Here is a 27378-nt window from a genome sequence, read left to right as displayed (position 1 = left end):
GACGGACGGCAGCCATTTTAGTGAGATTTGTTGAACTGGCTGCAATTGTGTCATCTATCATGCCAATCTGTCCAAATAGTAGACCTTGAGAAAATCTTAAAAAGTGAATGAAAAGAGGAACGTCTCAAAAATGTTTGTGCCAAAACATGTCATGCAATATTTTGCATATTGCGTGTTATATGTAATTAGAGAATGAACAGCAATATTGAGTCTGATATATGTATTAATATGTTATTTGTTATAATATGCGCCAGGGCGCTTACTTGTGACAGAGTTAACTTCTTGCGCTAGTGTTGTGTCTGTCACAAATGTTTCATTCAAAAGAACAAATCTTTTGAGTGAACGTGACTGAATGGATCACTTCCTAAAGGGATTCGTTCTCAAAAAAAAAAAAAAAACCTCAAAAATATATGTTACTTTCATATACTGATAAAACGTCTTTACCCATCTCGAAATGGGAAACAGACTTGTCTATAGCTCCGGAATCTGACTTTTGGATTCAAGTTTGTGAAAACGTTTTTAAAATGACAAAACACACACATTTACAACTTATCCAATATAAAAGTATTCATAGAACATACATTACTCAATATATGATGAAGAAAATGGGACTCTCAGACTCCGACATTTGTCTCCAGTGTTAACAAAACACTACAGACAGTTATTTTCATGCTTTATGGTTATGTACTCCGGTTATGTATTTCTGGACTAAAGTCTTAGAAAAACTTTCCGCTGTCTTGGACTGTAGGATACCGTTCTCTCCAAACTTGTGTTTGCTAGGTGACTTAACAACAATTGACTTACCACATAAATAATTTCAATCTACACTTGTAGCCCTTACTATCGCAAAAAAAACAATTCTTGTTAACTGGAAAAATAAACAAACTCTGAATATCGACCAATGGTCTAACCTCCTCATAAATCACATCTTAATGGAAAAAATATCTGCCTCAAATAAAAACCAAATGTCAAAATTTAAAGCGTGATAACTTACATTGATGTTTCTGTATTTGGCAATTTGTAACTAATGGTTGTGTTTTTATAGTCAGGAACCCAGCTGCTGCCAACAAGATCGAGCAGATTCGCCTCGAATGGGCACTAAGGGTTAATATTCGGATTCACTGCATGCCAGTGGGTTAATTCTATAGGTGCTGCCCCCCCTGGCTGGGCGTGGGCGGGTCTGCCCCTCTGTTGGCTGCTGGGTGGCGGCTGCGTCTTGGCCGTTCCCTGGGTCTCTTGGGGGGTGCTACGTTGCGGGGCTCTCCCTGCACTAGGTTTGCACAATACACTTTTATAGACATATAGGGCACATAACACACTTTGGGGGGGGGGGGGGGGTGGAAACACCGTCACCCTCCAATTTTAATGCACCACACAACTGTGTGTGGGGGGGGGGGGGGTGCCATCGGTTGGGGACCGCAGTTTAGAGCAGTGCTGCGGTCCCCTGTCCGTGTCCCCGCCGCGCCCCCCCCCCCCTATTTTTTTTTTTTTTAATGCACCACATACACTCACTGACATGCCTGGGAGGCGGGTGGATCGGAGCGTGGCTGGGGCTGGGTTGGGGTGGATGGCGGGGGTGGATGGGGGGGGGGGGGGAGCGGGGGCTGTGGACCGGTGGGGTGCCTGGCGGGCCTGCAGTGCCCCGTCCTGCTGCGTTGGGTTGGGGGCGCGGACCGTGTTGGGGTGGGGGGCGCGGACCGTGTTGGGGTGGGGGGCGCTCCTGCTCCTGGGTTTGCTCTCCGGCCGGTGGCCCTGGCGGGGCCCGGGGGTCGTCCTTTGGCGCTGCTGCGGTCTGGGGGGCCCTGAGGTGTTGCGCTTGCTCTGTCCTGGCAGGGGTCGACGGCTCCCCTCTTTGGTGGAGATTTTCATGCATGCCAGATCCACCACACCAGCATCTATCGAAACTCAGACACAATCTGCTTCCTCCTCAGGTCATTGAATCGGTGGAGGCTGGTGTCTGAGGATCTCACTCTGCTTCGTTTGTCCTTCCTTCCGTTCCTCAGTCTCTCCTTTGGTCTCTTGAGGTCTCCCTGATTTTTTGGATTTGTTGGAATTTAGATGTTTCTGGGGTTGGTGAAGCATTCTGGTTGGTGGCCCGGTGGGTGGTGTCTGGCCGGTGCTGGATTTCACTTTCCTTTGTTTTCTTTGGTCCCCTCGGGTCTCCTGACGGCGGTGTTCGGTTTAGGTGAACGGTATAGGATTTTTTCTAATTGGTTTTTGGTGAGCTAACGAATACGCACGCACGCACGCACATACACATACAACAACAAAAAAAAAAGAGCAATGATGATGACATTACCGAATGAACAATACTGAGCTCTTTAAAAAAAAAAAATAATAATAATAATAAATAAAGGGATTTGTTCTGTTCTCAGTTAATTTCAAAGGGAAATGCAGAGTCTGTCATTCACTCGTGAATCTTTGCGAACAACCAATCAACAGCCTGCGTCAGGTAGGGGAGGTACTTTACTGAACATACTGCGTTCACAAATGACTCAGCGAATGAATGTACTGCTGTTCTTGTTCGTGTACAAGTCAGTGAGTGAACGTACTGCCATTCTCGTTTGCGAACAAGAACGATATTACTGTATCAGTAGCTATTTCAGTACTGTAGTACTAAGGAACGCTAAGGAACAACTCTGCGAAACACTCCTTTATTTTCTTTTTTTTTCTCTTTCTGGAGAGCTCAGTATTATTCATTCGGTAATTTTACCGATTTGACATGTCATCATCATTGCTCTTTTTTTTATTTATTGATTTTTATTTTATTTTATTTTTTTATTAATTTTAATTTTGTATGTGGGTGAGTATGTGTATGTACGTGTGAGTGTGTATTTATTAGTTCACCTAAAACCTGTGGCATCCATCCAAGAGGGGTGAATGATTCGGTGAACGAATGTTTTGAACTGATCTTTTAAATGAACTCTTTCTAATGATTCAGTACACTTAAAGTATAACTCAACACTTAAACAACTTTAAACAACCCTGCACAAAGCAACACAACGATGACATACAACAGACTTCAAAGTTGCACATGTGGGGGAGGGGATGACATCATGGACACACTAACCGGCAGATGGAGCCTAATCAAAGCAAGCAAATCCATCACAGGAAGGAAGAGGGTTTAGGAAGGCCAACGGAAGATAATAGGGTGCAGTGTATAATCATAAATGTGTATAGCGTATGTCTGTGGAATGTCCACGATTGCAACCTCAAAGCATATCATCTCACTTCCATGGAAACAGCCTCGACCAGCCTAATCAGGAACATGAGGCACAGGAGAAAGAAGTGGGATAAAGATAAGCGTCTGACAGCATCACTTCCAGGTCCAGATGACAATTGTTTTGGGAACAGGCCGACAGTAATTTGCTGAATTAGCAATCAATTCTTCAAGAAGATTCACCAACGTTTCCATGTTATTACCCAGTTTGCACAGTGACTCAGAGAGTCACATTACAGTCTGCGATTGAGTTCACTCGTCGCCTGAGTCTGAGTTTTGCTCATCCCACACCATCCCAAAAGAACAGCAGCTTTTTTCACTTCCAATAGAGTTTTTTCCCGTCTTCTGAATTTTACGTTAAATCAGGAAACTGCCAGCTGCAGACAGTAGAATACTTGTTTTGATAATTCCAATACATCCTCAATGGACAGAAAACAGTCACACCAGCTTCCATTTGTTCCAGGAATCCAAGTTGTACCCAACAGTAAACATCCCTTCAGGGCAAGCCAGCATACCTCTACCAACTCTTCTCGTTGAGAAATATTTTTTTAATTGTGTCGAGAGACCAGCTAACCAACTCCGTGGTTAGATTTTCAGAAGAAATGCAGCAATATGCTGGAGTGATTGTTAAAACACAAGACTACACGGGCACAGCAAGCAGGAAGATGAGAGGGAGAGGAGCCAGGAAGAAAAGATAATGTGATTCTCCTTATCACCGGTCTGTCCTTTGAGATTTTAACGTTGTTTTCAATGGGATGTGAGTTGGGGGAAGACTGAGATTAGGTTGCGTGAACATAATGTGGAGGTCTCTAGAGTGTGGGGGTTTTCAGAATGGACAGAGACAGACTATGGGTGAATATTTGTTACACTTATATAGCAACTCTGCACCCAGTGTAAAGAGTGTCTCAATGTTTTTGGCACTTTGGATGTTTTTTTTATTTTTTATTTTTTATTTTTTTACTTCACTACTAAAATGTCAATGCCATACTTGAGACAGGGATATGTGGCGCCCTGAATTTGGGTCAATCTGCCTTCTGTATAAACTTTTGACAGCTAAGGTATATAGACTTCATAGGGTATGAAGAAACTATTGAGGTATGGTTTTGGTATTGTCTTAATTTAGAAGAGTAGAAGGGATTGACAATTTTTATGGCTGAACTACAACGCATTAAGTTTATATAGATGTCTTTAGATTAAGAAGTTAATTATTGATAACCTGCTTCTACTGTACTGTTAAAATAGTATAGCTGTTAAATTGGCCAATAAAAATGAAAAAAGAAAAAACTGTCAAATTACATAACACCAAACAAATTATTATCTTATTGAGTTAGCATTAAATATGACTATTTATTGAATAAAACACACATGGATTTTCAGTATTTCAAAGAACAGTAGTAATATACTTGGAAGTAAATGTTGGGACAAAGTGAAGGTGTTGTTTCAAGAAATAAAAAGAGGTTGCCATGTCATGCTCTGCAAGGGTAATGACTTGAAGGGGATCCTTTACGAGCTGTTGGATTTTCCAGTGAAATAAAATAAGGAATTTAAAAAAACAATAAATACAGCAGCAGATAACATGAGAAGCATTTACCTATAAGTCTCCATCTTATCCACTCCTTCTAAGAGGTCTTTTACCAGTTGAGATATTTCAGGGGGACCGTACATAAGCTGATAATTTTCTGAGGTGAAAAAATTCTCTATTAAGGGCCAACAAATACATTCCACAAAGCTGTAATAGAAAGGACAATCAACAGCTTGTCTCTGTATAGCCTTGGAGTGTATTTACCTTTTTTTGTGCTTGTAAATAGCACATGCTGAGGACAGGCTTTTTCAGATATCTTTCCTTTTGGTATCAGAAGCAATGAGAAGCACGCGTACAATACCAAATCCTTAAAAGAACACGCCACTTAAACACAAATTTTCCATTATTTGATTAGGCATTGTCTATAAAGAATAAAAGTGCAAATATCTCTGGCAACTTATCTCCTGATTTTTTTTTTTTTAACCGACTAAGTATCAACATATGAACATACACTGGGCAACGCCATTATCCTGGTCACATGATGATGATGACGACTTACATTTCCAGAGTAACCAATGTCAGCGGTGACATTGTGATACATACATGCAAATAAAAAGTACTGATATCTGGGGCACCCCCCAATTTACATAATTGTGTTTCGATTGCCTACTATTGAATTCAACATAATGTTTTCTATTTTTTAAATAATAACCCATTGATGTGCAACACCTCGTATACCGTATTTAAACAATGTATGCAATAATATTTCATGATCTAAGGTGTCAAATGCTTTTTGTAAATCCACAAAAACACTTACTAAAACATGTTTTTTATCCATGGCTGTGCAAATTTCTTCAGTTAACTCCATTAATGCCACGGTAGTTGAGTGATTGGAGCGAAACCCATATTGGCTGATACTTTTTTATTTTTTATTTTTTTTATTTATCTATGAATTTATTTAATCTTGTGGCATACAATTTTTCCAGTATTTTAGACAGCTGTGGGAGTAGAGATACAGGTATGTAATTCAAAAAATCATTCGTATTTCCCTTTTTGAAGAGTGAGACTACTTTTGCCATTTTCATTTGTTCTGGGAAATTTCCTGTTAATAAATGATAAATTACAGATATAGGTGGAAGGCTCTATAATCACGTCTATGATGGGGTGTTGCCTTTTTGGACAAATTAATAATTTGAACAGCGCTTGACGAGGTCGGAATTCCCTCAATCGCCTATGGGGCACCACGTTCTGTTTACTTTCACTTTTGGAGAAACACAACAAATAAAATCCAAATCCTCATCTCTTCATTCATAATCTGAAGTCGCCACACTCAATAATCGTGGTTCTTTGTATTAATGAAAGGATTACTAATCCACTCGGACACAAGGATGGTTGAGACGAAATTAAATTTAAAAAAACATGCAATTTTCACTACGGTTACACATGTAGAATCAAAACTATGGGGGCATTATTGTAGCAAAACTATTTACAAATGTGTATTTCGATCCACAAATATGTAAAAATAATTTGTACCCGTAACTGAAGTCACAAATGCATAACGAGAATCCACAAATGTGTGACTGAAGTCACAAATGTGTAAAAATAATCTATAAATGTGTAACTGAAGTCAAAAATACGTAATGAGAATCTACAAATGTGTACACTGATTTGTATACGTAAACAAAGTGTTGTATGAGTAAATGCAGCTGATCTGTAAACACCGGGCCTCTTCATTGGCTGTATTCTTACATGTGACTTTTGCTACAGTCCTGCCGTGCAGGAGTCACAAATGCGTGTGTGGAGAGTTGTGTCTGGCTCCGTAGCTTACTCCTTCCGACCACCAGGGGACGCTAGCACCAATAATACATATTGTCCATGTTGGCTGCAATCTTGTTGACATCGACGGAGTTTGTTTTATTTTGTGTTTTGGAGATCGGGGAAATGGATGCATCTTCTAGCCACCCATGGGTAAGTACCATTTATTTTACATTCTTTAAATTGGAATAAAGAATAAAAATAACAAGGAAATGGTAACATCGATGAAGTTAGTGTAAAAAAAAGAAGAATGATGCTTCAATCACACAGCTATTAATGAGACACCATGAGCGTTTTGACTTACTTTCTTGCATTAGCATATTATTTAGGTTGTCTTAGACGACATGCACCTGCTTATGTAGCTACATCTGCATCTTCCTGCTGCAGTCGAACCATCGCCACCAGATGTTGCTAATCGGCCATGAAAAATTGCAAATTATTCACAAATATGTTTAAATGGTGACATAGTGATTACAATTGCCACCATGTTTTTCGATTTGGTGAAACACTGCTGTCTGTTGTAAATATGATTTAGATTGGTGTGTTTCAATGACTTTCCCAGATTGTCTTTTTTAGTGCATTTGTCTGTATTACACTGTGCAGTACATTTCAAACCAAATTATCCTCCTTTACCAAGACTAATTGACCTAATGATGGCTCATGGCTGATATCTTTCCTTATCAGTGTTAGGTGTCATATGACTGAGGTCTGCTAACCAGCTGTTGAACATTTGGATTTAATGTCAAATTAAATGTATTCCCAAATGAATGCCAAATTATTGCCTGTTTTGGCAACATTTGGATTTAATGTAAAATTAAATGTATTCCTAAATGAATGCCAAATTGCCTGTTTTACAGATTGTCCTTCGTCACAATATCCTTGAGAGGCTACAGTCTCGTCTGCAACATATTCTAGACCACAGACCATTGGATTTGGACCGTATGGAATTTGTGTGTTCAAGACCTGGTGTTTTGTAGTGCCAACTTAAGTTCCCTGAACATTCCAGTATGCATTATGGACACACTATCTGAACTGATTAGCCTGATCAGGGCCGCAAGGGATCATGTTCAAGAGTTGGAATCAAATTATGAAATATAAGTTGTTAAAGGGCACACAGGATGTCCAAAGTTTTGTTACAGCTCAAAATATCTTCAGCATCTTTTTGAAATTCCATTGTCTGTAACAACTATTGCAAGTCTGTTGGGAGTGTCGAGACAAGCCACAGAAGACTGTCTGAAAAACAATACATCAGTTACTTCACTGTAAAGTAAAATGAAAGATGAAGATTTGGATGCCATGGTTGCTGACATAAACCAGAGAATGCCACACTCCGGGTATCGATTGGTCAAGGGAGCGCTGAAATCCAGAGGACACCTTATCCAGTGGGAACGTGTGAGGGCTTCCATGCACAGTCGACACTTTTAGGTGTGTTGACAAGACTTACTTCAATGGGCTGTATTGTGAGACGCACATATTCAGTCCCTTGCCCAAGATCCCTTGTGCATATCGATACGAACCACAAGTTGATTAGGTAAGACACATTTTGATTGTACCATGAAGAGCATTGTTCATTTTTCAGTCTAAAATGTAAAGATAAAAGTGTTGATAAAATGTTGCTCAACATTGCTAACTTTACAGATGCATACTGTTTTCATTTCATATTTCATGCATCCCTATTGCTCCAGTTTGATTGTTGTTGACCAACCCCCCCCCCCCCCCCCCAACCCACATAAACACATTGCAGGTACAGCATTGTCATTTTTGGTGGAATAGATGGTTATTCGAGGAAGGTAAGTTTATGAAGGAAAATGCTACTTCAACATGTGTGTGTGTGTGTTTTTTTTATTTTATTTTATTAAATATAGCAGTGTTTCTCAACCCAGAACCCTCAGCTGTGTTGGCTGAAGGAAGACATGGAAAACAGGCTGGATAGGGGTAATAGAGGACCAAGGTTGAGAACCACTGCTCTAGTCTATCAACTAAATTCAACAAAATGGTAATTGATAATAGGTCTGAAAGTGAGTGCAAATTGTTTGACTATATAAGTGTACTGTGACTAGCTAGCCCCAAGTCCCATGTGTACTACGCCCCTCACCCAAAGCCAGCTGTGATTGATTCCAGCCCACCTGTTACTCTACTCTAGTGAGTATCCTGTACAAAAAAATGGATGTTGAAATTGATTAACTACACACACACACGCGCACGCACACGCACACACACAAATAAAAAAACTGAATTTGAACAGTAAGGCTTGGTTTCTCAATTCAATGCAGACGCAAGTAGTTAGAGCCTACAATCTGGCTTTTTGTTTTCTTTTTCTTTTTTGCATCTTGTGCTCATTAAATGTTTAATGTGATCATTATATATTGTTATGACTACAATAATTGTGAGGAATCAACCTTTGTGAAGAATTTTCTGCTACTTTTACAGGATTGAGAGACTTTGGAGAAATGTGTACATGGCAATGACAAATGTCTTCTACAGTGTTCTTCACACTTTAGAAGCTGAAGGGTATCTTGATCTGTCCAGCGAGATACATCTGTTTTATTGCCACTATGTATTTATTCCACGGCTCCAGGCCTCCCTTGATATGTTCTGTGTTAGTTGGGACAACCATTCTTTGAAATCAGAGCAGAACATGTCACCTAACCAACTCTGGGAAATAGGACAACTGCAGTGTCCAGTACCTGACCCTAAAATCCCAAATGTATGTAAAATCTGTGGTCCCAGCTATTAACTAATTGTTTAGCGCTACAAACACATGAAACATTAATTTGGACTTGAAATAATTTTACTTTTCCCCCTGCCAGTGTGAGCTGTGTTAAAATGGAAAGCTTTCTTTCTTGAGTTAGTTTCTAACCATAACACCCTTCATGTCAAAAGGTCGGCCATCCTGTTACTATCGCAACCATTGACATGCAAATTAATTATTAAACACACACACACACACACACACACAAAAACTGTCAAGCATAACAAGCAGTGCATTGTGTTCTCCATGTTACAGCAACATTTCTTGTTTAAATAGGAGCTGCACATGCCAGAAATTGAGTAGGAGTCCAGGTGGCCTTAATACAGACCAGAGACCTGGGATCCATGTGCCAGTACTTGTGAGCCCACTGGATGAACCGGAAATGGAGCACCTCAAAAGATCCATAGATCCTCATGTCCACAGTGACTGTCATAGAATGGACATTTACATCAACACAGTTGAATGTGTGCAGGGCATCATAAACACCAGATAATGCTTCCCTTTTGATTAGCAGCCAGCCATAAGAGGTTAGTTTTGGCTATTAATGACCAGCGGACTTTACACCCAACTGCTTATGTGCATTTTGTGACATACTTGTAGGACATGTGCTTGTCTTGATACGGTAACTTTGTGAGTCTACACAAGCCAGTAAAATTTGAAAAAACTTGAAATAAATGCACAGAGAACAATTATTTCCCCTTTCAGCACTTTATTGCCAACATTGAACAACTAAAAAGGTCCTGACATTTTTTTACTTGAACGATAGTGGTCTGGACAGCGTTATTTGAAACTAAGAATTGTGGTTTAAAAACAAACAAAAAAACTAATTTCTGGAAAGACAACTAAAAATGTAGCCTACCAGTGCCACTAAAAATATCGAGCAATTATAAATCAGTAAACCAAGATTAAACTTACTGTCATAAGGAATTTACATGACAACGATAACTACCTTCATATGAACTCTACTGTGTGAAGTGAATCCCAATGTTATAACACATCATTATGAAATGTACTACAACTGACAACTTTTGAACATTAGTCAGTCTCAAATGTCTTATTTTATCTTCAAATTAGACCAAATCCTGTCTGGCAGGTAGTAATGGCAGCAACTAAGTCAGACTCAAAATCTATATATGATGTGTAATGGTCAGGCAACTTGATAGTTTCAAAGCAGGTTAGGGCTATTGGGAGAGAGCCACTTGTTACCTTCACAATCAGCTCTTTGCTCCCAGCCCACCCAAAACTGCAGCAGATTGTTCAATTGTTCTGAGGAAGCTGTTGAAAAGACAACACATTTTAAAAAATTAAATTACATTCAGGGGAGTTAAAAAACAACAACACACAGACCATGTTCAATGAAACTCCTGAAGTAACCTGTGACCCTTGTGATAGCTTCAACAGAGACATCATAATCACCATCATCATCTGAGTCAAAATCTGATTTTGGCTTGGGCCTAGTGATGTTTGCAAGAATCATCTGTGAACACAGTGACTAGTCAAATGACATAATTTCAAACTTCATACAGAGGTACGAATATAAAATACATTTTTCAAAAAGAGTAATATATTGCAGGCAAATTTTTAATACCCAAAATAATGTAATGTACCTGGGGTGTGATCTCTGCATCTTTTTCACAAGGGAAAATCAGTTTCACTACATCGGCTCTATTGGTGAGAAGAGGCCAAATTCCTGTTTTCTTCAACCCTTTTTGTAACTGCTTCACTTGTTTTGCTGATCGGTCCAGAACCTGTGTAGAACAACATTAGAAGTCTGGGTTTACATTTTTTTTTATACATATTGAAAACAAAGATATATATACTGTACATTAAGGACTTAGGTTTTACCACATGTAGAAGTAGCTATCAATGCAAGACAAATTCATTACCTTCCAATTGCAAAAGCCTTACTGATGTTACACATTAAAAGAATATGTAGTTTAAAAAGAAAAAAGAAAAAAACATTTGCCAGACTTACCAGCTGGATTGTTTCGCGTATGTCGAGATCAGGACAATCTTCAATAGTAACGTGGCAGTGTCAACTGTTCCGCCAGATAGAACGTGTTTGCTGGGCTGAGGCCAGGGAATAGAGGACCACCATACAGGAAACAATGTCCCATCATTTGTCCTGCCATAAGGAAAAGTTCACTCTCCACCATAAAAGCAGAGTTTGCAGGCACCAAGTGGTCTGACTGCCCATCAAAAATCTTGGTGTTTGCCCCGCTTCCTGATTAAACAATGCATTTATAATGGCTTACACTTAGATGACATAACATTTGAAGGCAAATAATGAATATCTGTTATAAACCAAATGTGGTACAAGCACTGACCAAGATTTAGGTGGAATCCAGTTCTCAACTTCATCATCATTGTTTACATAACATGCCGGTTAACCCCTACTCCAACAGCAACATCACCTATGGTAAAAGATGGGGACTGATGAAAATATGTCCTTGTACAATCCAACAACATTCTCCTTTGAAATCGTTTACAAATCAAAAGACACATTTTCAACTTCAAGCCTGCAAATCAGTGGTGATGCCCACTTAACATTGGTGCGTTTGTAGAAGCTCACATAAGACCTGACCTTCCTGGTCTTTCCTCAAATCGACTGCAAAGTGATCCTGTTCAGAACCATTATTATTATGCAATATCTCTTAGTCCTCCAGTCTGACATTGCAACAACATTTTCAGTAGGTATTGAGTAGAGCTCACTATGTACCAAATTATGAAAATAACACAAAATATATGCAGAATGTAGGCCATCTGGTAAGAATAGAAAAATGGTCACATTACCTTCTGATGTACTTGCTGCGTTGCTGGATTCTGCCCTTGGAGTAAGTGGTCTTAAAGCATCAAAAATGCTGTAACGAATGTTGAGTTTGGGGAGACATTTACCATCATTGTTCCTTTGGACACTTATTTATACTTTATACCTTTTTTTATACTTAACAGTACACATTAAATAAGTTGTAGCGGACTGCCAGTACCTTTCTCTGCAGAAATTTGCATGCATCTCCAGACAGTCTGTTGGATAAAGCTGGCTGCATATGGGGCAGGAAGACATGGAGGACGATGCAGCTGAAGGACATTAATTTGTCTTCACAAAATAGGGAAAAGCAGATGTTGAGATAAAAATACAGTACAAACATTATAATATAAATGTTAAATGCAGTTTATTCAAGATTATCTTACATAGTTGGTTGTGGGAGACATAGCAGCAGCCTCCTCTGCTGTCAAATCATTTACAGAGTCACACCCTATATCTGAGTCCTAGTTGCAAAACAACCTTAAGTATTATCACGAGGCAACAATGAGATGTATCGGAAGAAATCAACTTACCTCACAGGTTTCCACTTTTTTGGTGCACTTGTCAACATGGAGGACCAAAAGATGTAATGACATCACTTCTTGACAATTTTCACAAACTGCCTTTGGCATTTTGAAAACTCAGAGGCATTTTTAGGCAGAGGGCTAACGTCTAATTCACCCTGCAAAGGGGCCACATAAAGTGTATATGTTCCACCATTTGACGCCCTCTTAAGTTGTGAGGTGTTGTAGCCTTGCATCTGGGGGGTTAAAACTGTAAGACGCCTTTGTCCACTTCCTCCTAAAACTGTGAAATCTGAAGTCAGCAATGAATTTTTGCCGAAGAACATGTTTAAGTGTGTACCATTGAATCCTAGCTGAAGAACAAGAAAACATACTACGAAAGCCAGGTTCTCCAACACTGTATACTCTATGAAATTTAGATTTCCCATGACAATAGTTGCACTACGCCAAGCTGGCACAAAATTTACCTCAAGGCAAAAAAAAAAAAAAAATACAAATAGAAAAGAAAAGAAAAGAAAAAAAGGAATAAATTGACTAAATGGCTTTCTACCTGAAGCCTTGTAAAACATCCGTGAGCCATTCAAGCTCCTAAGTTTAAGGTATTCCTGGATAAGTATTGCAGATATCTGGAGAAAGACAGTGTCATTGCTAACATTGATAATCAACAATTATGATTTCAAAATATTGATATTTATAATCAACTCCCCAATGATTATCAAAAATAGATGTTGCATTTTTATGTATGAAAAATGTTACATAATTACAGATCTATTAGGTGTGACACTTAGTCTCATAAACAACAGTTTAATAATCATCTTTAAATTAATTTACACCCCCCCCATAAATCTAATTATTTCACTTATGATTTATGACTAACATTATAACATGGTTTGCTATGATGCCTTATGATAGCTTACCTGGTCATGAGATGCATCTTCAGGCAATTAGATCATTTTAATTCCTAAGCCAGCCTGGCAAAGCTTAAGTTCCTCATCTCCTTTTGGAGTCACACTTGCAGGTGAGGGAAGGACATGAAATTGGAAACACTGCATTTTGTTAGTGACGGTTCGTGGTTGGTGCATAAACCTCCTCTTCCCCCGGAAAATACCTGGAAAAGATCTGTGAAAACAATGTAATAAATCGCATATTTCAAGTTGCCCCTTTTTTTCATGCGATTAGTCAATTTATAAACCTTTGCATTTCTCCTGAGAATGATTGTTAAATGGTGACAGCTGTTCCCGATGAGTGTTGGAGGGCAGGACTTGCACCGTGTGGGTTATTGACATTGGTAGCCACGCTGGATGAGTAGTTGGAGGGTGCCCTTGCCTCACAACTACGGGCATCCATATTTTGTTGGATGAGAGTAACCAGTTTTCTGGCAACAGACTCCACATTCCTCTCTGATCCAAGATCCCGACCCTACAAACAACTTATTTACGAACAGGATGGGGGAATCCAAGACAGGAAAGTAAAAGCCCTGCCACATATTGGCTTTAGCTACTGGTGCTTCTCAACTAACTAAACAAGCTTGTCTCTACCTGTTGAGTATATAAGCACTTGACCTGTGGCTAAAGACACACTGATCAGGGTTTTTACTTTCTTGGATCTGGATTCCCCAACCCTGTTTACATATATATACAGTAGATAAATCTGTCTCATATGTTTTCAGGTCCAATGTTAACTGCAAAGTTGTTGTGCCTCTGTGACTCCAAGCAATGGAAATTTTATAGAAATTATATTTTCAGTTATGTTCATGGGTCAGTAATTACATGCAGTTTGGAACTAGCAAGTTAAGTCCAACTTGACACGATGGAACGTTCAGAATGACAAAGAGAGAAACATAACAAGTTGCCAGATACATAGATGTTATGTTAAATCATTATTATTTCATTGCCAATACTACTAAAAACAAGATGAGTGACACAATATACCGATAAATGTACTTACTGCACGCCAACCAGACTCCATCGGACCATCTGTCTGCTCCAGCTTTAGAATACTGGTGCCCCCTGGTGGTCGGAAGGAGTAAGCTACGGAGCCAGACACAACTCACCACACACACATTTGTGACTCCTGCACGGCAGGACTGTAGCAAAAGTCACATGTAAGAATACAGCCAATGAAGAGATGAATAGAATGAATAGATTATTTTTGCACATTTGTGACTTCAGTCACACAATTGTGGATTCTCGTTACGTATTTTTGACTTAAGTCACACATTTGTGGATTCTTGTTATGTGTTTGTGACTTCAGTTACGGCTACAAATTATTTTTTTATATATTTGTGGATCAAAATACACATTTGTAAACAGTTTTGCTACAATAATGGCCCCATACAAAACACTACCTACCTAACTATCCTACGGTGAAAAAAAAGGAATAAAAATGAAGATAATAAAAATAAGAAAGGAACAATTTAACGAGGTAGAAAGGAAAGGTTTGACTTGCCAAATCTGTGATATATTTGAAATGGAAGTTGCACCAACGATATGTCAATTGGCTATGAAGCGTGCAATTTACTGGAGTGAGTTGAATCGAGTAAGCAAAGGGAAGGTCGATTGAAGAAAAAAAGACAAAAACAGGTCGAATGAAGAAAAAAATACAAAAACACGTACTAAAACATGTTTTTTTCAAACCATGGCTGTGCAAATTTCTTCAGTTAACTATCAATGCCATGGTAGTTGAGTGATTGGAGCGAAACCCATATTGGCTGTTAATTTTTTTAAACTTATCTATTGATTTATTTAATCTTGTGGCATACAATTTTTCCAATATTTTAGACAGCTGTGGGAGTTATAGGTCTGTAATTTAAAAAAAAAAATCATTCATATTTCCTTTTTTGAAGAGTGGGACTACTTTTGCTATTTTCATTTGTTCTGGGAAATGTCCTGTTATAATTGATAAATTACAGATACACGTGGAAGGCTCTATAATCACATCTATGATTTGTTTAATCAGCGACATATTCATATCTATATAGTCTTTTGATTTTTTTACTAGCAACACTTTGACCTATGTTCAAAATTTCACTAGCTTGTACGGCCTCAAGAATTTCCTCTTTATCATAAGCTACCAAGTGGTCCTTAATAAAAATAGTTTGGAAAGATTGGTTTTGTCTTTGTCAAGACTTTGTTTATTATACGGCAGGTGTTTTTTGTACTACTTTTACTTTTCCCTAGTGATTTGGTGAAGTAATCCATTTTTTGTCTTCTCAGGATGGATACAAGTTTATTTTTTATATTTTTTATACCTAGACTCTGCATCTTTTGTTCTGGTTGAGAAACATTCTATATAGAATTTTTTTTTTTTTTTTTTTACAAGCATTTTTCTACCCATTTGTCATCCATGGATTGTGAGAAGCTTTTTTTCTGCTTTGTGCAGGCATTGTAATCTTTTTACAATATTTATCATATGAATTTATGAGTGTGGTCATTAAGGAATTTTAGGCATTATTTAAGTCGTTTGTACATACGTGATCCAAGTTCTGTCTCTTCGAATCTTCTCTTAAGAGTTCTACTGCTTTTCTGGATGTGTCTCTTATGATGATTTGAGTTTCCTCTTGCACAGTATTTTTATTTAATTTTTCAGAAAAAAGGAAAATACAGGGAGATGATCACTCATGTCTCTTGCAAATTGTAGCGATAACTGATGTTTTCTTTTTGGACGAATTAATCATTTGAACGGCGCTTGAGGAGGTCGGAATTCCCTCAATCGCCTATAGGGGCACCACGTTCTGTTTACTTTCAATTTTGGAGAAACGAATAAAATCCAAATCCTAATTTATTCATTCATAATCTGAAGTCGCCACTTTCAATATTCATGGTTCTTTGTATTAATAAAATAATTACTAATCACTCGGAAAATTAAATTTAGAAAAACATTCATTTATTCACTACGGTTACACATGTAGAATCAAAACACTGCCTACCTAACTATCCTACGGTGGGGAAAAAAGGAATACACATCAAGCTAATAAAAATAAGAAAGGAACAATTTAACGAGGTAAAAAGGAAAGGTTTGACTTGCCAAATCTGTGAGATATTTGAAATGGAAGTTGCACAAGAGATATGTCAAATTGGCTATGAGGCGTGCAACTTACTGGTGAGTTGAATCGAGCAAGCAGAGGGAAGGTCGATTGAAGAAGAAAAAAAAGTTGCTCCCAAAAATGGCGCTTTCAGGCGAGGTCGGGAGGCTTTAGCCAGAGTTGTACTCTTGGCATGCAATGAGGTCCGAGTCTCAGCTGCCCAATCCAGCTGCTGGGGTCGAGATCCGCTTTGTGCCTGCGTCCCGAGGGAGACCCGCCATTGGACAAGCTCGATAGGACGCTCGGAGGATGGAACAGTTAGCGGGTTGACGCACAAGTTGGAGTGCGCACTGCCAGAGTCCAAACTGTGGTTGCACGGGTTCACGTAAAAATTTGTCAGCGACTTTGTGCCACCGAGGTGGAACAAAACACAAAAAGGGAAAAAAAACAAGCGAAAAAGAAAGCAGAAAGTCTGTCTGGCAGGTGGTGCATGGCGGCGCGTTTGGTGCTATCGCCAAGTCCGAGACACTTGGTCGTTCAGGAAACAGAGATGCCACGTGGTTGAAAAAACATGGCACGACACCAGAGAGTCCTTATGTCCGTTCTGGGTCAGATAATGTGCAAAAAGGGAAAAAAGAGTGAAGCAGGAACGGGAGGGCCGGAACAAGAGCGCTGGCCGAAGTTCGCTCCGGCTGTTTTAAAGTTGCGGGGTATGTCCGTCAAAAGGGTGCCGTCCCTCTTTTGGCTCAACCCAAGTCAAAGAATTTATAATTAAGAATTATATTTCTTCAGAAAAGTAAATCCAAAGGAGGTCTAAAGGTACCAAATTGTATGCACTATATAGCTAACCAGCTACAATATATCATTCTATGGGCACAACCCAACAGAGATACTAATTGTTGACTGGAACTAGAACAGAAGGATTGTAATAACCTCAGACTTTTAGATGTACTCTTTATTACAACATTGATTAAGCGACACAATTGTTTTAAAAAACCAATGATTTCCACCACCTGGTGGAAGGCACAAGAAATGACAAAAGCCCAATTAGAGCCCTGCGAGCTTTCTCCTATATGGCATAACCGCGACTTTCAACTTAACAACCAATCATTTTATTTAGGTGTGTGGGAGCAGAAAGGAATTACAAATATCCATTATCTTTTCTCAGATAATATGTTTATATCATATACATCCTTGCTCCAAAAATAAAAAACAGTGGGCACTAAGGGTTAATATTCGGAATCACTGCATGCCAGTGGTTTAACTTTCTAGGTGCTGTCCCCCCTGGCTGAGCGTGGGCGGCGGGTGGGGGTGGGGGAGGTCTTGGGGGGGGGGGGCAGTGGGGTGTTTGGCGGGCCTGCCGTGTTGGGGTGGGGGGCGCTCCTGGCTTGTGGGTTTGCTATCTGGCCGGTGGCCCCTGCGGGGCCCGGGGGTTGTGCCTTGGCGCTGCCGTGGCCTGGGGGGTTGTGCTTGCTCTGTCCTGGCCGGGGTTGACTGATCCCCTTGTTGGTGGAGGTTTTCATGCATGCCAGATCCACCACACCAGTATCTACCGAAATTAAAACACAATCTGCTTCTTCCTTTGGTCGTTAAATCGGTGGAGGCTGATGTCTGTGGATCTCACTCTGCTTCATCTATCCTTCCTTCCTTTCCTCAGTGTTTCCTCTGGTCTCTTGAGGTCTCCCTAATTTGTTGGAATTTAGATGTTTCTGGGGTTGGTGAAAGATTCTGGTTGGTAACCTGGTGAGTAGTAGGTGATGTCTGGTCGATGCCGGATTTCACTTTCCTTTATTTTCTTTGATCCTTCCTCAGGTCTCCTGACAACCTCACTACTCTGGCTGGATTCTGAAGTATTCGGTTTGGGTGAACGGCATGGGATTTTTGATAGGTTTTTAGGTGAATTGGTGAGTACACGCTCACACGCACGCACACATGCACACACACACCCGCACATACTCACGCACATACAAAAAAAAAAAAAAGAGCAATGATGATGACATGTCGTATCGGTAAGATTACCAAATGAGCTCTCGAAAAAAATAAAATAAAATAATTATATTTGGTCAGGCTGGCAAGTCAGTTTTTCCAAAGCAAAACATGTTATCGTTACACATAACTAATAATGCATCATGAGATCATTTTGTTATTTTCTGACTAACTAAATAATCTCTGGGTTTACAATCATCATTCCTGTTGAAATACATATGACATTCTCCTTCATAGACATAACAACATGACGTGAAACATTCAGTTGTGCGTAAGTTTACTTGTATGTGCCGAATTTCTTATGTGAAATGTGTAAGATCTCTTTGTGGTGAGGATGGGTGTATGGGTGAGTTCCATGTGAGGACAGTTCCGATCGTGACCACTTGGAGGAACTCTGGTCACGTGTAACCTCTAATAAGGCTCGAATGTACTGACCAGGATTCCAACTGACCTTTGCAGGCCGTTGGCATGTTGTCTGCTCAGCCTCATGTTGTTTTACAACTTGATAAGACAGAGCTTGCAGACAGCCAGTCTGAACCCAACGCTCAGATGTCAGGAGGGGTGAAAATGATGCTTTCCGATAAAATACTTTTATGCCATAAACTCGTGGTTCTTGCTGGTGACAAACAGACATTCACATCCTGGTGAGGTGGCCTGTGGTTGACTTCAAAAGAGTGTAATATCTTGTTTTTGAATTGTCTCTGGTTTAGGCAAGGGGGGAGAAATAGAGAGAGCTCACCCAGCCAAGGTTGACTGAACGCACCTTTCTAAAAAGGAAATGTTAAGGAAAGTAAAAAAAATTGAGGGTGACTGGTCTATCATTGTTAGAGATCCCCCCTTCGTCAAGAGGGATGAATCTTCAGGATGTCCAGGTTGACGGGTCCAAATGATCTGTGGCCGGGTTCCGGCCACGTTCAGACGGTAGTAGTCCCAGTCGCGCTCCATTGCAACAACCAAGATTATACCACTGGTGCAACTTTTCCCTACCATCTGCAGGGTTATGTGTATGTAGGGTCTTCAGGTAGGTGTTTTCAGTGTGCATCTATGTGTGTTCAGTTAACTGTGTGTCTAACTAGGTACTGGGTTGGCTAACTGAGGGACTCGGGTCCCACAACAGGCACAGGCCTGGAAAAGGCGCAAAAAGCGAGGTTCCAAACCAACAAAAAACTTATCCTAAGGCTACATAGCTAGTATCAAATCGTGAGTAACTAGGGAAACGAGCAGCTAACTAAAAGGAAAAAGAAAGAAGAGAGGAAGCTAAGAAGGGCTGTCACCTTCTTAAATCCGAACCCGGTACTCTACTGTGGGCCATAACTCTTATGAAGACAGAAAGGCTGTCTCAGGCACTTGGAGGTCAAGGAGAATCTCTTCGACGGGTGGTTCTGATTGACCCTCCACAGGTGAAAAATCTTAGGTCGGTTAGCGCAACATTCTAGTAACTGGTTGCTAAGCCTATGCACCTTCCTGTAGAGTAAGTAGGCTATACCAAAGGTTATGAGACACTTGAGGCTAACTAAGGCTATCAGAGCATCATCGGCTGTAGAGCAGGACTGAGAGAGGCAAGGCGGAGGTGCTTGGGCCGCGGTGCGAATAACCTGTAAGGTGTCATCGACGGTGGTCAAGTTTATAGCCTGCGTTCCCTCAACTTGAATCAAGTCGTATACTTGGGGGTCAAATTTTTGTTGGTCATGGTAAAGGAAATTGGACACTTCAATTTCGGTCTGATGAATTTCAGGTGCCAAATGATACACGGCCACAATATCAACATGCAAAATGGGGTCACAAGGAATATCAATCCACATAGTTTGGTTGGATAGATTGATTCTAGTAGTTGTAGCTCAGAGTGGCGGTCGAGGCGGGGGTGTTAACCAGCCTCTAGTAGTCATTTGGTATCGAGGCATAGCCTCAGCTTTACATTTCAAACCCTCCTCCAAAGGCTTAAGGCCGCAGATCTCATCCGTTACATCCCGAAAGAACAACTTACTGGGGCACAGGTAATGGATGTCTTTGGTACGAGTGCACATCTGCAAATTTGGAGCCAGATGTTAGGATTGGAATCGTGATAGGCAATCACTTCAGGGGTGTCAACCCTTACGTAAGTATCCCCTTGCCAGGCGCCCACGTTGACGACATCTTTCAGGTGGTAGACGTTACGGGCATCGATAATCGGGAGAGTAATAATAAAAGCTTCTTCATAGTTTACGGGTTTAACGTGTAGCACTGTGGCACTTCTTAAACAAAACGCAAGATGGGTTTGGATTAGAGTATCTGACCTAGATAGAACTCTAGAAAGGATGTCTTGGACCAATTGTAACGGTACCAAGTACGGGGGAATTTTTTCCATAGCAAGTTGATCCACAGATGAACTAACTTCACGCAGTATGTCATTCATAAGCATTATAACGCCTTGTACGCAAGCAGTATCTTTTTGAATCACGGTTGCAAGCAGTTTCAAGGTTGATCTAGTCCGGTTCAGCATGATGCTATGTGTGTTAAGAACTAGGATCGTACCCTTAAGAGTCTTACCAAGCGTCTGTAAATTAGAGGACTGCCGAGCTATATTACGGATATTGGGCAGCTCCACTTGAAGCTCCCCAATTTATTTGCGAACAGTGTGCAAGTAAACTGCATTAATAGTAGAAGTTCCTATGCTAAATAGACTTCCAATTGACGCAGCAGCTAAGAGTAGGCCTCCGAGAAACTGTTTTTTACGTTTCGGAACCACACTGAGGTCGGTTTGGGTAACTACAAATTTCTCGAGTTGTAACGTGGATAATGTCTTTGGTGGCGTGGTAGGTAGCTTGAAGGCTAAACTGTTGCCAGCCCAAGCACTATCGGCTTCCTGTACGTTGCCTGGGGGTCGAGTTGGACGAATATTCTTTGGGTATGAGTCCGGCAGTTAGTCATGAGCAATCTTGGTTGCTCTCGCGAGGCAATTCCCGTGGCGGGTCCAGGTTCATCCCGGCATGGCTCGCCACGGCGGCCATACACAACATCAGGATCGCAGTCAGCATCATCTCCGAGTAACAGACAAAGGCACGTGAATTAGCTTTGTCTGCCATGGTGTCAACTAGGGGTACAACAGGTTAGTCTTTGGTCAAGTGGGTGCAGCGGGGAAGTGACCCCCTTTTGCACGCCCCTGGGTCGCTGAGTCAGTGTCCACCGAGGACCTCCCTATGTCAGTTTTGAACGCGCTGGTCTCGAGCGTCGTTTGGTTGCGCGTCCGAGCGTCCCAAACCGCAGTGACTTTTAATCAGATTTTGGTGAACCCACCTCAGTTGATCCCCTTGACGTCCTTTGTTCATCCTAACTTGATAGGTAACGGGCGACAATTTGTCAACAATTTCGTAGGGTCCGGCCCAGCGGGGATTTTTTTTTCGAGTGACGCCTCTCTGGGCTCGCGGAGTACTAGTACACACGCCACAGGTCCTGAAGTGGCCTGTGCAGAAGTGTCACGGGAAGCAGCGGCGGACGCAGTGGCGGACGCAGTGGCGGACGCAGTGGCGGACGCAGTGGCGGACGCAGTGGCGGACGTAGTGGCGGACGTAGTGGCGGACACAGCGCGGCGACGTGGACTTTCAGGGCGGGTCGGTTGGAAGTCAAGAGTCATCGAATGTCCAAGGAGTCCCGGTGAGGGCCGCTTGCTTGGCTAACGTGTCCTTCAGGTCGTTAAAATGTTTGTCAGGTCCTGGAACTTTTGAGTGTCCCCGGACCTTCTTCCAATAGACATGCATATCATTGGAGGTAACCAAGTGGTCGCATGTTTCAATGAGGCCACGGTGTTTATCGCTGATGTGAAGAAACCATTTTGACAGGTGAAGGTGAGGCGGGCATAGTTTGAGTCGGTGCAATCTGGCACCGTGACACCGTGTTCAATCGCCAATTTAAGCGTGGCCCAACTGTGTGTCGTTGACCCAAGTGATGCCCACCCCAGCCTGCAGCTGGGTTTGGGGGTGGTAAGAGCAGCCATCCACGTAAGCTGCAGACATGTTCCTCAAAATAGCGGTGACGCGTGATGTCCGGCATCGGTAGGGCGGCGACGTCCGTTGGCGGGGTCAAAGAAGTCGATACACAGTTTTGGCAAATCGCTGGATCGGTACCCAGTGGTAACTTTGAGTTTTTCGCATACCGGACCCAAATGTCATAACTTTGTAAGCGCTATAAGCCAGCCGGCAATGCGAGCGTTCGTCACGACGCCGTCTCGAATGCGTAGGTTGTTGAGAAAAGTAACCGGATGATGATTTGTATCATTAGTTACTTTTTGGCATCAGATGTAGTGTTTGATTGCCCATACTGTGGAAAGCAGGATTTTTTCGCAGGCGGAGTATTTCAACTTGGGGCCATTCAACGTTTTACTGGCGTACGCCACGACACCTTTGTCCAGGTCGTACATTTGGTATAGACCCGCGCTCAACAATGGTTGGAGAATCCTGCTTCCGAGAAAAATCGGGGATTGCGAGACAGGGGGGCAGAGCCCAGCTTCTGTTTTAGCGTGTTCATCTCGTTGTCTTGTTCGTCACCCCAAACGAAGGGTGTGTCTTTCTTTAGCGGGTTAATTAGAGGGCGTGCTATGTCAGCAAAGTGTTCGATGAACTTGCACAAATAGTTGCACACGGCAAGGAAGCTGCGGAGTTTCAAAACATTGGTGGGGGTTTTGATGTCAAGAAGGCCTTGAATACGGCTAGATTGAGGCTCAATCCCGTTCTGCCTGACCAAGATCCCCACGTAGTTGACCTTTGTGCGGCACCACTGACCTTTCAGGAGGGACAGTTCCTCATCATTATGTTGTCGGCATAAATGAGGTTGCCCCTGGCGGTGGCGTCATGGCACGCGTTGTTGAGGAAGATGTTAAATTCGGCCGGCGAGAAGGTGTAGCCGAACGGACATCTAGTGAAAGTGTATTGTTTGTTGCCAAAGGTAAATGCCAACTTGTATTGATACCTGGGGTCCACTGGAATTGTCCAGAATCCCGAAGCCCAATCAATAGTGTTGAAGAATTTGGCATCTCGAACCTTGCCCTCTTCCAGCATGGCGTCGATGTTCTTCTTCACTGGTTCGTAAGAGGCTATTGGAATCTTGTACTGGGCTCTGAGTAGGGATGCGGACCACATGTAGGTCCGCCAGCGTCTTCAGTCAAGAACAAGTTAGGTGGAATGTGTCCAACCACTGGCCCCGTTAGTGAAGTCGTGGAAGTCGGAATGGATGAGCTGACCCAGGCGGGTGGCTTTTGGTATGCGAACGTCGTGAGACATGGGATTGTGAACCAAGTTCAGAGTGGTGAGGGAGGCATCCACAATGGGAGTGACCTCCAAAAACAATGACAGGTTCATGAATTCCGGTAAGGGTTGGGATCTTAATCGTGTTCGCAGGGGCGATCACTTCGTCTTCGTTCAAGACTTGAGGCTAGCGTCTGGGATGGTCTGTCCGGACTTCATGTTTGGAAGACAGGTAACACACGCAAGAGGTTCCGAGTTGGTGAGGGACCACAGTACATTGCAAGGCGAACAAGCAAATCTGCACCCACAAAGAGGGTGTGGGGCGCCTCTGGAACAACCAACACTCAGACTCATGTGACGAGCGAACACAATTGCAAGGTGTATGTGATGGTTGAGTCGTTCGCAAAATGGCTGCCACCGATATGTAGTTGGCATCTCGTCTTGAAGAAGTGATTGCTAATTGAAGCCCCACAGAGAGTTACAGGCTAAAGACTCAAGGTCAAATCAAATTGTTGTCTGCCTGCTCACAAAACTGGACTTCTGGACTTTTCCCCTGGATGAAGAACATCAGGGCTGGGCTCCCTATCCACACTCCTACCAGTGTTTTTCACAGTGACAATCAAGGTTGTCTCCTTGGCAATGAGACAAAATTCCTGGCGCATCTGCGGATATAAGCGACCTGGCCATTCTGACTGTCTGAAACTAAAACTTAAACTTTGTAACTCTATTTGTATTTACGTGGTCTCTCTTGAACTATTTGAAAATAAAAATATATAAAAGAAAAAAAAATCATTATGAATAAAGATTTGTGCATATAAATCAACATTAAGTGTTCTTCTTTGGGATCATAGTAAAGCTCTGTTCTCAAAAATAAATAATTAACTGAATAAAAAAAGTTTTCAAGTAATTGACAGTTGATTCTAGGTGGCATATGACAAGTTGGGTTGAACCATTCTGGTATGGGAGAGATGCTGTTTTTTAGGACACTGAAATAGAATAGCCTACTAAATATAAAATAAAATATTTTTCTGAAATATTTGCATAAAATTTACTTTTTAAAATATATTTTAAAATCTCACGTACCCCCTGGAGTGCCTTCATGTACCCCGGGGGTACATGTACTGGCATACCCCCATTTGAGAATCACTGCTCCAACACACCTGATTCATATAATCAGCTCATAAGCAAGCTCTACATAAGCCTGATATTGATCCTGATCTTTACAATCAGGTGTGTTGAAAAACTGCAGGACTCTTGCCCTTGAGGACCAGGATTGGGGAGCCTGATTTAAATAATTCTGAAACAATTCTATTTAAACTTAAATGCCACTCTTGTGATTGTCCACACAGCAAATGGGTCAGTGTTAAAATTAAATCAGTGTTTGATCAAATATGCAGTAAGCAGTGTAATTTTAACGCTGTTAGGATAAAAAGTTACGCTGTCAGCGTAAATTTCCTTGTGTTGGGGTGGATGTTGGGTGTAACCTGAATAGCGCTGTCGACATCTCAATAGCGATACATCCATTTATTGTCATTGAGGTGGCATGGATCAGTGATAGCGTGGTCGTCTCGCAACCCTGACAGCGTAGGTTCGATCCCAGTCTAGTGTGACTTTCAAAGTATCCATGAGTAAGATACTGAACCCCCAGTTGCTTCTGATGTTGTCATCAGTAGTCAAAATGTATAGCGCTTTGAGGGACTTGTAAGGAGGAAAAACGCTACATAACTGAAGTACCATTTACCAGAGTAAAGTGTCGATTGACTTCAATTTTTACCACTGGCATTAGTGCAATACACTTATAACCAGAGTTAAATAGTTTGGCAGAATTAAATGTTTGACACCAGTGTAAAGTTCTGTTAACACTACTTAACCAGTTTACCAGTGATTTTTTAAACACCATACAGTGTTGGGAGTAACACTGGTTAAGTGTAAAAAAAAGTAACATTTTGAAAAGTGTGAGATTTACACTTATTGGTGTGGACACATAAACACTCTTCCAGTGTTAGATTTCAGTGTTAAATCTAACACTGGTGATTTCGCTGTGCAGGGTGCACATATGCTGCTGGGATTGTCCCCTAGCTCACCTGTGACCTTAAACAATGAAATCACTTTGCACATTTCAAGAAATTTAATAAACATTATTTCTGTCCAAAACAAGGCAGATTAAACTATGAGAAAAACAAAAGATGCATACATAGAAAAGAATGTGTGGGTGAGGGATGTCATTATACATCTATGCAACACTTTCTAACAGTTTTCCCTTCAAGTGTGATTCTATGATCTATTTTCTATCAGCAGTCAGACACAGCATGCAGACACTCCCGCATTCTGATATTAAGGCATCGAGGGGTGTAATGACCATTTGTTTCAAAGAGACTATTAATTTGCCCATTTCAAGTCCAGGCAGGAGGCAAGCCCTGTAAGATCGCTGGACCATGAAAGACATTATCTAGAGGCTCCTGTTTTGGCTGAGAAGACATAATTGATGATGGGAAGGAAGCGTTGGCTTCAGCAGTCGTTTGAGGCTCCCCACAGTCGAGCTCCAAGCATGCCATCTGAGAGTGATGTCATTAGGCGTACGATAACAGCAATGGGCACATTAATGACAAAGTGTCCTACTAGTCTCCCACTTATGCCACACACCCACTTACACAGGCAGAATTTTAAAAAGCTCCAGTTGATGAACAAGAATAATGATACTTACCTGATAACTTGGAAACGTTTTTCATGTGGCAATTTCAAACATATATATACATTTCAGTTTATTAAATAGAACATTTCTCAAATACGTAATGCTTATTTCTTAACAGCCTGTATGCAACTTTACTACTTTACATTTGCGAGCAACAAGTGACATTAATGAGGCGAGCCCCTGATTTTTGCCAACATCCGACAAAAAAGTTGGTGACTCCAACATTCCCTTCAGAAGCATTCACCACCTGTGAGATACGAGCTCCACGAGGAAAGGAGAATAAATGGCATAGTGTCGAATGAGTGCATATCTTTTAGATTCTACCAAAGCAAACTGAGGATACCAGTTTTGGAACATGCAAAAAATTTACAACATATTAAATGACAAAATATAGTTTTGTGTATAAAATATTCATGAATGAGAAAAGCAAATATGTGTAGATGAAATAACGACTAAAATATGAAAATCCAAGCTTTAAAGACCCTGGAAAGTGAATTCAGAAATGTGTTAAAGATAAGTGCTGAAAAGCCAAACCTCAGAGCTATGTAGTAATGAATTGTGGAGATACATAGTGTTAAGCGGTATTTCACCATTTCAGTTTTCCTGATCTTATGGGAGCAGCTAAAACAGTGCTTAGTGATGCACTTCAGCTCAGGCATTAGTCTCCCCTTTTGCATCAACAGTTATCCACCACAAATGCTAGGCACCTACGTGAACAGTGTGTGTGTGTATATATCGCATAATTTGCACATTTGCAAACATCTGCTTTTATTTTGGAAAACAATATTTTTGCATATGTAATGCTCTGACATGTTACAGAC

At 41.2% G+C, this 27378-nt stretch overlaps 1 long non-coding RNA gene and 1 pseudogene across 2 annotated transcripts; one reads left to right on the top strand and one right to left on the bottom strand.

The window, feature by feature from the left end:
* Positions 1-6634: 6634 nt before the first annotated feature.
* LOC147158162 (uncharacterized) lies at positions 6635-8264 on the top strand. The gene is made up of 3 exons (XR_015091401.1): positions 6635-6710; positions 7415-8088; positions 8243-8264. It is a non-coding gene; the product is annotated as an uncharacterized LOC147158162 (long non-coding RNA).
* Positions 8265-10208: 1944 nt separating this feature from the next.
* On the bottom strand, positions 10209-14171 carry LOC147158161 (uncharacterized; annotated as a pseudogene). Its single transcript, XR_015091424.1, has 11 exons — positions 13832-14171; positions 13557-13758; positions 12715-13136; positions 12502-12539; positions 12297-12387; positions 12103-12170; positions 11637-11723; positions 11285-11533; positions 10917-11057; positions 10657-10786; positions 10209-10584 (listed from the first exon to the last, which is right to left on the bottom strand). The product of XR_015091424.1 is annotated as an uncharacterized LOC147158161 (transcript).
* Between the last annotated feature and the right edge of the window lie 13207 nt (positions 14172-27378).

The sequence above is a fragment of the Leptonotus elevatus genome, chromosome 19 (genome assembly GCF_054856555.1).
Source record: "Leptonotus elevatus isolate MCC_2025b chromosome 19, RoL_Lele_1.0, whole genome shotgun sequence".
Classification (NCBI taxonomy): Eukaryota; Metazoa; Chordata; class Actinopteri; order Syngnathiformes; family Syngnathidae; genus Leptonotus; species Leptonotus elevatus.
The sequence above is the reverse complement of the archived record's forward strand: the minus strand, read 5'-3'. Positions and strand labels throughout refer to the sequence as shown.